Genomic DNA, 11,779 nt, shown 5'->3' with positions numbered 1-11,779 from the left:
GGATTTGGGAAAAGTTTAATATACCAGTTAACCCCGTTAGGGGAGCATTACATATATCGCGACCAAATAGCAGGTTAAATGAAAAAAAGTATACCATCGAGGTCAGACGGTTTCTACGAAGTGAAACGGGCTGATGAATCAGGTTATCAATTAAGTACTTACTAAACCTGAATCAGACTCAAGCATTAATTTCCTGGATGAAAAATTTTTTAGCCCTCTTTAACATGTTTTTACTAAGCCTCTAATGCAGAAAATAATTGGTTTGATCTTTTTTTCTTTTTTTTTTGAGGAATCTGTGGAAATGTTGCAAACATGCAACAGTGGGCTTTAGTGGTTACAAATATTACAACTTCACATTTAATAAATGCCAACTTTGTATTAGTTATTGTTCACTCAATAAAATGAAAACATATTTTAAAATGAATGAATTTAATAAAAAAACAAAACCAAAAAACAAAACAAAAAAAACTAAAAAGTTTTTTATACAGAACAGCAGTACACAGAATAGCCCCATGCCTTGTAACCGTTTCCAGTGCTTTGCTTTCACCCATCCACTTTGTGGACAACCTGAGTGTTAGGGATGACCAGAACCAAGACAAACTTCAGAAGATTAGACCATGGTTTGGTGCTAGACCTAGCAGGCTTAACCACACACCTTGATTCACATCGAAGTCACAGAGTATGCCGGAGATTCCTGTTCTTGCCCACATCTTGAAGCCCCAGGGATGGGGTTTCCCATGTATATACTGCCTGAACCCTCTGAACCTTCCCTTGAAAGGAATCATCATTTCATCAATGGAGTTAGTTTTGACCATCCCAGCTTGTCAAAGCCTGATCTCATCAAACTAAGCAAGGCCGGGCCTGGTTAGAACCTGGATGGGAGACCGCTGTGAATTCCAGGTGCCATAGGGGTCACCAGTGGCGAAAACTGTTGTCGTGTCCTTAGGCAAGACACTTTACCCACAATGCCTAGTATGAAAGTGATGTGTGTAGTCAAAAGGGCAGATGGCACCGATTGGCAGCCTCGCTTCCATCAGTCTGCCCCAGGGTAACTGTGGTGGCAACAAAAGTAGTTTACTATCATTGAGTGCTGAGTGAATGAATAATGAACTGTAAAGTGCTTTGGGTATCTTGAAATGTGCTATATAAATGCAATGCAAAGATTAATTAAATAATAAAGAAAGAAAGAAATATTAATTATGCTCCTCTGGCACTATCTGTAAGCACTTCTCACTGAAGGACTCCAACCATGGCCTAATCTTCCAAAGTTTGTCTTGCTTCTGTTCATCTGTAACACTGAGGTTGTCCACAATGTGGAAGGATGAAAGCAAGCACCGGAAACAGTTATCACTATCACAGTTCTCTGATTCTATTTCAAATTGATACAGTTTTATATACTACATAACTGTAAACCCACACACCTATCCATCTATTCTATTGGCTCAACACTCAGGGGTGAGGGATTCTCTGTGTAAAAGGGGCACCCTTTGTAACCCAGTGTTGCGTTTTTGCGACATTTACATAAATCACTCTAAATCGTGTGTAGTATACTTTTAAAAAATATATTTAACTTTTCTAACACTAAACATGTTAAGAATGAAAGAAAAAAATATTACAGATTGTTTATTACTTCTACAATTGTTAAAATTGAGGCAGAAAAGAGAGCTGGGTGGTCAGTAGAAGGCAGCCATGTCGTTTGACTTTGGAATGTGATATTCACTCCAGTATTCATATTTTCCCTCCAAAAATGCATGTGTGATGTAATACAGAGTGTTGGGTGCTGGGATATACAGTTTTTGTTACATTCAGTCAATGTGAAGCAAAACTAGACAGCTTTAAGTAAATGTTGCAATTCTGCAACTGTGGGTCTCAGAATAAGTGGCCATACCGGCTTCTAAAAGCCTTATCCCGTCAGATCACAGAAGTTAAGCAGGCTGGCCCTGGGTAGTACTTGGATGGGAGACTGCCAGGAATTCAAGGTGCCACAGTGGGGCGCCAGTGGCAGAAAAACATTGTGTCCTTAGGCAAGACACTTCACCCACATTGCCTAGTATGAAAGAGGTGTGAGTGATGGTGGAGGTCGGAGGGGCTGATGGTGCAGATTGGCAGCCTTGCTTCTGTCAGTCTACCCCAGGGCAGCTGTGGCTACAATAGTAGCTTACCACCACTGAAAGGCGCTATTTAAATGCTATTAATCAATAAACAATGTGTTCATTGTGAATTAAGTCTTTGTTCATTCTTTATTATGACTTTAAACCGTAAGTTACGGACCTATAACCAAGATAACTCAGGTAATGTTCAATGATAGTCAATATTTTGGAAACATCAGTAATGTTGGGTAAGAAATATGATTAACACTCTGAAAGTTCTGAAAGTGTTTGGAGCAACTGCTGATACTCTGATCAGTAAAGGCACATATACATACAATTTTCTGCCATTAGAAGTATCATATCTGCATGTTTATTCTGTTTATGTCTGTTTATTGTCTCTTAATTCCACTGTTTTATGACTTTCTGTGTTCTTTGTGTTCACATTTTCACATGTAGCTGTTAAATATATTACAATAATGGTAGCCTTTTCAGCCACGATAGGCCAAGTGGATTTTAACACATCTTTACACCCTGGTCATACAGTGAAAATAAAGGCATGATAATGTCTAGGCCTTGTATGTCTTTATACCTCCTGTTTCTGTGATTGTCTGAATGCTTGTGTCTGGTCAGGCGCTTCGGGTTTGAGCAATTAGCAGTGGCTGTCATAGCAACACATATGACCCTCATCATTTCACAAACAACACAAGGCATTTTCATATCAGCAAACAAAAACAGCTGGAGAGACTTCAGTGCATTTTGTTTGGGACATTTCTGCTTGAATATTCTTCAATGAAAAGGAGAGTTCTACTTTGCAGCACAGGAAAATGGAACATTATAGTTTATGCATATACAAAGCCATTTTTCCCCAAAATAATTCTTTACACAATACACACTGAAATGAAGCTAGCTTTCAATATCAAGAGCAGAACTTAGATGTTACTATAGTGGATTTATGAACGAATCTATGAATGAACAGTGCCATTGCAAATAAATGTAACACAGCCTTATATATAACATGTAAAATGAACTAGTAACAGTGGACTTTCATTTTTGTAATTAATGTGCCTCTGACATTTTATTTAAGCCCCATATGTGAATACTGTGCTATAATCTTGGTATTTTAATATAAAATGTGTGAAAGAGAAAAACATCTCTGTGTAGTTGCTGTTTTTAATTTTATTTAAATATATATATATATATATATATATATATATATATATATATATATATATATATATATATATATATATATATATATATATATATATACACACACACACACACACACACACACACACACACATATATATATATATATATATATATAAATTATATATTTAAATATAAATCTAAACAATAATGATAGGAGCACTTCACTGGATTCTTTTCAGAAATGATGTCTCGTAGTTTAAAGTTTCCCAATTAATCGATAGACATGTTTGTGATACATGATACTTCTGCAGTTAGTTAATACCTATATATATCTTTAAAAAAAAAAAAAAAGTGGTCCTATGATCTATACTCCAAATGAGTATGAGTCAGTCGTGCACCTGGGCTCACCTAATGTGCTGTCATAGTGACGTCACAGCCCAGAGAACTGCAGAAGTCCTCCAGCTGCAGCAGATCCAGTACAGTCAGCACTTCACCTCTGAGATCATAAACACTACAACATGTACTAATTAGAGGCACAGAGAGGTGTGGGTAAGGTCTTTGCCATGGGATGGGCAACACAACAAGGTTCATGTTATATATAGAATACCTCGGTAATTTATTTATTTTTTCCCACAGTTTGCACATAGTACAACCCCGTTTATGCACTTTTTGACTTTTCTCTCTCTTTAGTGTCGCTCTAAGGATGTTTCACCTTTACATTTGATCCATTTATGAAAAACACTGATACAGCCTGTCATGAGTTGTGTAGTAAGATTGCTTGTCACCCAGTGTGCTCCTTTATTACCTGAAAAATCATATTAATTCTCTATAGGGTCCCATGATCTCATGTTAATGTTTTCTGAACAGTCTACTGAAATGTTTAAATATTACAGCTTAGAATACACCACCCACAAGAAAAAAACAAAACAAAAACATATCATCACATATCACATGTGAAATAAATAAATAAATATACACAAACTGGGCACACTGTTGTTTATAGTGACACATTTTTGGGGAACTTGATACATGCTGTTGCCATGACGACAGCTTTAGGATGTCAGGATGCTGCTCTCTGAAATGTTGTAGAGATTTAATATTTAAATTTTAGCTGTACACCTTATTTGTTTGATGTTTCCTCCTGTGTATTGGCCCCTGTAATCGGTGCCAGCTCATGTCCCCTCCAGTGCTAAGGTAGCTCTTATGTAATCAGCCTGGCTCCATGCTTCAGTTCTTCCTTTGAGCTGATACATTGCAGAACATCCTTCGGTATGAGTGTTTTCAAAGCTTTTACTGTTCCCGTCACCAGCAATCACCATCAAGCCACCCCCTGTCTGTAGTGCATCTCTATTAGCGGCACGTCCAAATTTATCTCATAACACTCACGTTTATGCATGGGATATAAATGCTATTCACATTTGTGTGCTTATAAAACTCCTTACTTTTTGAATAAAACACAGCACACTGTACACAGCAAATTCAAGTGTTAATTCAACTCATATATTGTTAATTTTAACACTTTTATCATGTCATATGGGGTCTACAATAAAATTAGTTCAAACTACACTTTCCAAAGTGTGGAAGGCTCAACACTGTGGCCACACCGGCTTGTCAAAGCCTGATCCCATCAGATCTCAGAAACTAAGCAGAGTCGGGCCTGGTTAGTACTTGGATGGGAGACCACTGGGAATTCCAGGTGCCACAGTGGGGTGCCAGTGGCAAAAACTGTCGTTGTGTCCTTAGGCAAGACACCTCACTCACATTGCCTAATATGAAAGTGGTGTGTGCGTGAGTGATGGTGGTGGTCAGAGGGGCAGATGGTGCAGATTGATGGCCTTGCTTCCGTCAGTCTGCCCCAGGGCATCTGTGGCTACAATAGTAGCTTACCACCACTGAGTGTAGAGTAAATGAATAATGAACTGTAAAGTGCTTTGGGTATCTTGAAAAGTGCTATATAAATGCAATTATTAATTAATTAACACTGGTGATGTAACCACACTCCTCATAGTTGAATTTAACACTGATCAAGATTAGACTTTTTTTTACACTAGTGTTTAATGAAAAACTCATTTCTCTATATTGCTATGTTTTAACACTTTATGAAGTAGAAAAAGTGTAGAGTGTTCTTCATGTTACACTATTCAATAGTAACTCTTTCTTCACTAAATACACTGTAAATGCTGTGGTCATTCTAGTTCATAATCCCTTTTACAAATGTAAAATAATGAAAACCACCACAAAATTCCATTTCAACTTAACTTGTATTAAAACAGTGCACATCATACAATCACAACAATTTAAACAAGTCATATGACACAAAACTATTTTTGCAAAATCCAACTGACAGCAGGAATTCTCTGTGCCCTCAACAGTTGGTCACAGTGACTGTCATTTATTTTTTTAAAGTAGATTTTTCAATGCAAGCTGTTGATGGATGAATCAAGATCTTATTTTGAATGAAATTCAGGCATGCTCATCTCCAAAAGTGAGAGGAGCATGTCTGACTGTTTGAAACAAGATCTTCTCTCCATCTTCTCTCCATTATATAAACATAACAATGTTCACAATAGAGGCAGTCCTGCTAATTCTGAAACATTAACAACGCAGAAACCTTTTACCTCAAAAGTCAGTCTTTCAATCTTGGGGTTTCTTTTGACACATCCAATGTCCATGTTGTAGACAGCTCTTTGAATACAGGTGTAAAGAGTCTGAGGGCCAAGTCCCTTGAAGTGTTCACCAAATTCAGCCAGGTCAACGATGACATAAAAAACCTTTGTTCTTCCCACTTCAGTCACAGGTAGAAAGGCCATCCAGGCTCAACCAGCAAGAAATGTGTCCATACCGATCTGTAAAATAAAATATAGAACAGAATAAATATAACATATTCAAGTAACCACCTTTCAAAACAGGCTATGCAATATTTAATGAGCCATGAATAAAAATTAAAAAGTAAATATATAGTAAATATATTTTGGTGAATGCATATATCATTATTTGTTTGTTCCTATTAAGCAGTTTATTCTGTTGCATGAGCTGTATGTTTTTGTATACAGGAACCATTCAAATAAATAAAAAAAATGTAGCCCCTTAGAAAAGATTATTAACAAATTATTAACAAATAATTTATTAACAAAACACCTAAATGCCATTAATCAAGAAAACAGAATGAGATTAAGGCAAAAATTACAACTACTTAAAGGTGTATGGAATTTTTTTTTGTTTGTTTTTGTTTCAAGTTGTCAATGATAGCATTATAGAGGTGCAGTAGCCTTGTAAATTATGATGACCAAAAAAAGAGAATAAATTCATCAACTCTGGACGTGGTGGGGCCAGCTAAACATTTGCCAATAGATAACGACACTGCCTGTTATCTGTTAGCTGACAGGCTGTCAATCAATCTCCCTAGTTTCTAGCGTAACTGACTTGCCTGCGCGCCGCCGGTACGTGGTTTCGTACGCCTGTCACGCAGACGCAAGCCGCACAGACGCTGTTTACTCCACCAACGCAACAGTTCTTAGCGGCTTTTTTTGACCTATATCTTCCTCGCAGTTAGCACAAAGTTTGTTGCAATGGCGACAAGAATCCAGGAGCAGTTAGCCGCAAAAGAAAGTCCGTTTTTGAGGTCGCTGAAAGAAGAAGACAAGGGGAAAAGCAGCGAAGCTAAACTAAGGTCATTCTTGAAGATTCATTCCAGCGATGGCGCGATGAAGCAGACGCAGGGTCTAAAGACTGACGCATTGGTCGCCAAATTACTCCTGGACAGGTCACTTCTGCTTATTATGAAAACGTACTTTATTTCCAAGAGCTAGTCAAACGTTTTTCAGACACGAAAGCGATATCCTATGTCTGAAAACGTAATTTTCAAGGCAAAGAAAGAGTCCGCTTGCTGCTGCGTGTTGTAGCTAGTTCATTCGCACGGAATCTCCGCGCAACCTTCTCTGCACCCCTTTCCTGTCCCCGCTGCCCGATCCGCTCTTTCCCCTGCTCCTCAGTTCTCCGGGCACGGAATCTCCGCGCACCGCTCCCTCTCCTCTCTCTCTCCTCTCTCCCTGCTCCGCTCTTCTCCCTGCTCCTCACTTCTCGTCCGTGAACGAAATGTCCGCGCACCCGCTCCCGCTCCTCACTTCTCCACCTTGCCTAACCAACACTGTAGTTAGTTGTTTACAAGTCATGTGCAGCACCGGCTGTAAACAAACCTGTTTCTGGCGTAAAGAGGAGGCGGGAGAAGGCGTTTCTACGTAGGGAGCTGTAGGGGAGGGGGGGTGGTTTCACGCATGCGCAACATTTGAAAAAGGACAAACAGTCGCTGGATTTCTCGTTCCTTGGAAAATCCTCTATACAACTTTAACACATATATAAAATTCAATTAGTCAATTATGAAATTATTGGTGAGGTTACATTTCAGTTTTACATTTAACCATTTCATGACATACCTGCAAGTCTCTGACGAGATGGTTAATGGCTTGAGCCTTCATCTTTCCACTGTAGCCTTTAGGAGATGGGGATGCATGTGAACCACTAAAGAAAAGTATGTATCATTACTCTGTTTGACTAAAGGTCAATAGCATGTTAAGACATTGTATTGGGTAAGACATCAAACTTGAAGATATTTTATTTTTACAGAATACTACTACCTTTTGATTCAAATAATTTAAATAATTCTCCACTTGATACAATATCCTACCTCAACTACAGTGAAATGTAGCTTCCCTTTTGGAGAGCAGACGGAGAATGGCAGAAAATCCTAATGTTGGAGTTTATATACGCAACTACTGGCAACAGTGGAATGTCTGTGCATTGCCATAACAGATATAAACTTGTTTTGATTTAACTTAACATTTCATTTGAGGAGAGAGGCGCTGTAAACCATGTAAAACCATGTACAAAACATGTAAAACCCAGACAACAGGTGACAATAATGAAATAAACGTAGGAGACATTATTTTACGCCAACATTTTTGTATTTATTGCTTGAAATAGCTCATAAATAGCTCATAACTGTCCTAAGTCAGTGTAAGGCCGGTGACACAAGCATGACCTAATGTATTATGACCTAATACATTTACTTGAGTCACTATTTACCGATATTGTACTTTCTTCCCACTGTGAAAATACAGGACCTGAGTACTATTTCATATTTCATCCTCGCAATTCCATTAACTTTAAATGACAAATCAGATGTTTCGTCCAGTTATTTATAATTTGAAGTGTAGTTTCCTCGAATACTTTTACTCTTAGCTACTTAATAAATTTTTTGGACTTCTACATTTTTCTTAGACTTGAGAAATATTTTTTTGAAGTAACGTTACTTTTAATTTAGTGCAATTTGTGGCTATTTTACCCAATTTTCATGGCCATCAGTAACGGCAACATTGACTGTCACAGCTAAATTAATTAGCTTACTACTACTCAGTATTACTACTAGCATTAGACCAAATATATTTAATATTTTTATGAATTAAATTAACTGCAGAGTGAAATGTGAAATGTGGCTTCTCTCTCGCACTGTAGCTCTCCCGCTGGAAATGTTACAAAAGTCCAACACTGATGTAGTGTAATGTTCAAAATACACTTCTTAACTGTTTGACGTTAACACTGTTAATCAACAGCTACTCATTTTACTCTACAGCACTGTCATAGTTGAAATAACTCTTTACAATGTTGAAACATATCTGGATTTCCTTCACTTTACTCACAACACCAACACCATGAATTTAACACTTTTGAATTTGAAATTGAACTGTTGTACTCTTTTCCAGTACGCTGAAAAGGTGTTTGTGGAGATGGAAAGGTTGACAATATGTGCTATGGGTTCCAGTAAATAAGTTTGAGATTTTAAACTTAGTATTCAAATTGTGAATGTCTTTGGAAAAAGTACTTTTCATATTGGGGAGTATTTCACTAACATTGTGTTTAGATACTTATTCAATTTTTAACATTTGTATGGGGTTTAGTGCATATAGCACAGCTTTATACGAATAAATGTTATTTATTATTCAAACTATCCACAAATGCCTTCATTAGATACAATTTTCATTTGTCCTCTGGGGGAAAGTCTATAGAGTTAGAAGTGCACATGTAAATGTTACTTATTTTTTTACTTAATCCCTGTACATCTGAATAAATTACAAAAGTCTGTTGTTCCACCTAATTCTGCTTAGCTGTCTACTTCACAAACACCTTTTTAATGCTGTTTCAGCATTTTTTAAGTTTTATTTTTAATGGAGAACATGATGCACTAGTTCTGAGCTTTCTCTGTCTCTGCACTGCCTCACCACCACCACCATCAGCAGCAGCAGCAGCAGCAGCAGCAGCGGCAGTAGCTGTAGAATTATGTTTCCTGGGGAGGACCCTGTGAATGTAGAGTATCCTGGACACTCACATGGCCCATTACTACCGCGACTGTTCTGTCCCGTAGCCATGGTTCCCTTTGGAGGAGGCCAGCCGTCCCTTTCCTTTGTGTCCCTCCTCCCCCACTGATCCTACCCATCAAATAGCACATGGCCAGTTCAGAGTAATGCTGCCATGATTTTGCACAAGTGAGTTAGAGCTGCTCTATGTCACAAGTAAATAAATAATGCTGTTTTTTGTTTGTTTGTTTTTTTACTTATTTGCTTACTTTGTTTTTCTTGTTTTCATTTGTTCATGCTATTATTATGCTTTTCTAGACTCTAGCTCATAGAGAGCTAGAGTCTAGAAAAGCATAATATAAATACAATTCTTATTATTATGGTTTTCTTGACTCAGGGTAACCGTGCAACCTTTCTGGTGGGGAGTCTGTTATAATATAACAGGAGATGTTATTTCTTTGTCTGGAATGCTTCACATCATGGTATTAAATAGTATTAAATCTTTTGTCTCCATGAAGATACAAAGTACCAGTGGTACTAGCAGTTAATAGCAAAATCAGCAATGAAAGAATTAGCAAATGCAATATCATTATTATTACAAAGTATTACAAGTATTTTTTTTACCATTTTATTTCTGCGTCTCCAAAGGCTACACAACAGTCACAAATGTCATGTTAAATACAAATTGTAGCTTTCAAATGAACCAGTATGTAGTAATTATCCTGTAATTATCCCTGTTGTTCTCAGTCTGCTGTCTCTGACCTAATGGTGTGTTTAATCCTCATAGATGCATGAAGGACACCAGAGCCCACTGTTTGTCCACTGCAGCTGTGAGAGAGCCACCCCATAACAAACTTAACATGAGTTTATTTTGGTTCATGTTGTCACGAATCCACTGTGCATGCTCTAATAGTACAGTTTGGTACACAGTGGCCAGCCCTTCGGCTTTGTATTCTGTTTGTGTTCTGTGTGTGTGTGTGTGTGTGTGTGTGTGCGTGTGCGTGTGTGTGTGCGATGTGGGGAATTAGTGCATAATGCGAAGGGAACATCTGTGGCACTGACATTACTGCCAATTAGAAAGAGCAGCCCTCTGCTAACATTATACATTCAACTTAGTGTTTCACTGACTTAATGCTTCACCCTTATGTCTTTTATGGTACAAATGGCTATAAGCGATACACACCACTTTGGAGAATGCATCTTGCCATAAACTACAGTCTGTGCAGAGTTTCCCCTCTGAACCCCAAAGACAGTTTTGAGATTACAAACCAGCTTCCACCAATGCTGCTGTTGTGTCCTTGGGCAAGACACTTGATCGTACTTGTTGCATGTGTCTGCATACTGAGTGAGGGTTCTTGAGCCAACTTTGATTGGAGAGAAACAAAAATGAGCATTAACATTTACAATAATATTAAATCAAAAAGTTCTTAGTCCTGAACATAATAGCTGATTGCTATAGATCAGAGGTCTCCAACCTTTTTCCTCCGGTGAGCTACCTTTACAAAACGAAAATGCCAGATAAATTTAGTAGTCACATGAAATTTTGTTAATGTAAGAAAGACCGCAAGCTTTCCGTGGGGTAAAAGTAGATGATTATAAAACATAAATCATTATCCACGTATTAGTGCACAAAGTTAGGCATCAAATTTAGACATTTACAATGGTAATAGTTTAAAAAAAACAACAACTCAAAATCAATTTTGAGTTATTTCGCATAATACATATAGTATAATTCAGAAATCCCTTGGTGAGCTACTTGGAAGGGAGTAGTAGCAACATGCCCAATACTTCTATATTAATCCTGGCTTTGGTCCTACTCAATGGCATACGATCCATTATAACAAATGAAGCCAAGCGTATCCTCTCGACCCACACATCGTCTGTCCATGTTCAAATGGACATCTGGGCTTTAGTCGCGTGACCGCTGGGAAACATGAAACAATTGCACATCACACATTGAACTGAGCTTCCCGGGAAACACAAGGTCAAGAGAGAGTGAGGCCCACAGTAGGTTTATCCACAGGGAGGGTCAGAGGTCACGGGGAGAGGTGAGGGGCGTAAAGTGGGTGGGTTTACTTCACACCAGAAGCCTATGAGAATAATAATGCATTTTATCTTATCAAGCATGTTGTTTCTTAAACAGTCCAGTCCTAGGCTTTAAGTGAAGGTGCTCATGATAAATAGTGG

The 11,779-nt window shown here is 38.0% G+C and overlaps 1 pseudogene; it reads left to right on the top strand.

The window, feature by feature from the left end:
- The first annotated feature begins 4,832 nt into the window (after positions 1-4,832).
- LOC129412482 (5S ribosomal RNA) lies at positions 4,833-4,950 on the top strand (annotated as a pseudogene).
- The last annotated feature ends 6,829 nt before the right edge of the window (positions 4,951-11,779 follow it).

The sequence above is a fragment of the Boleophthalmus pectinirostris genome, unplaced genomic scaffold (genome assembly GCF_026225935.1).
Source record: "Boleophthalmus pectinirostris isolate CB_2022bp ecotype Guang Dong unplaced genomic scaffold, ASM2622593v1 HiC_scaffold_8, whole genome shotgun sequence".
In the NCBI taxonomy this organism is placed as follows: Eukaryota; Metazoa; Chordata; class Actinopteri; order Gobiiformes; family Gobiidae; genus Boleophthalmus; species Boleophthalmus pectinirostris.
This window is presented reverse-complemented; position numbering and strand designations above follow the sequence as displayed.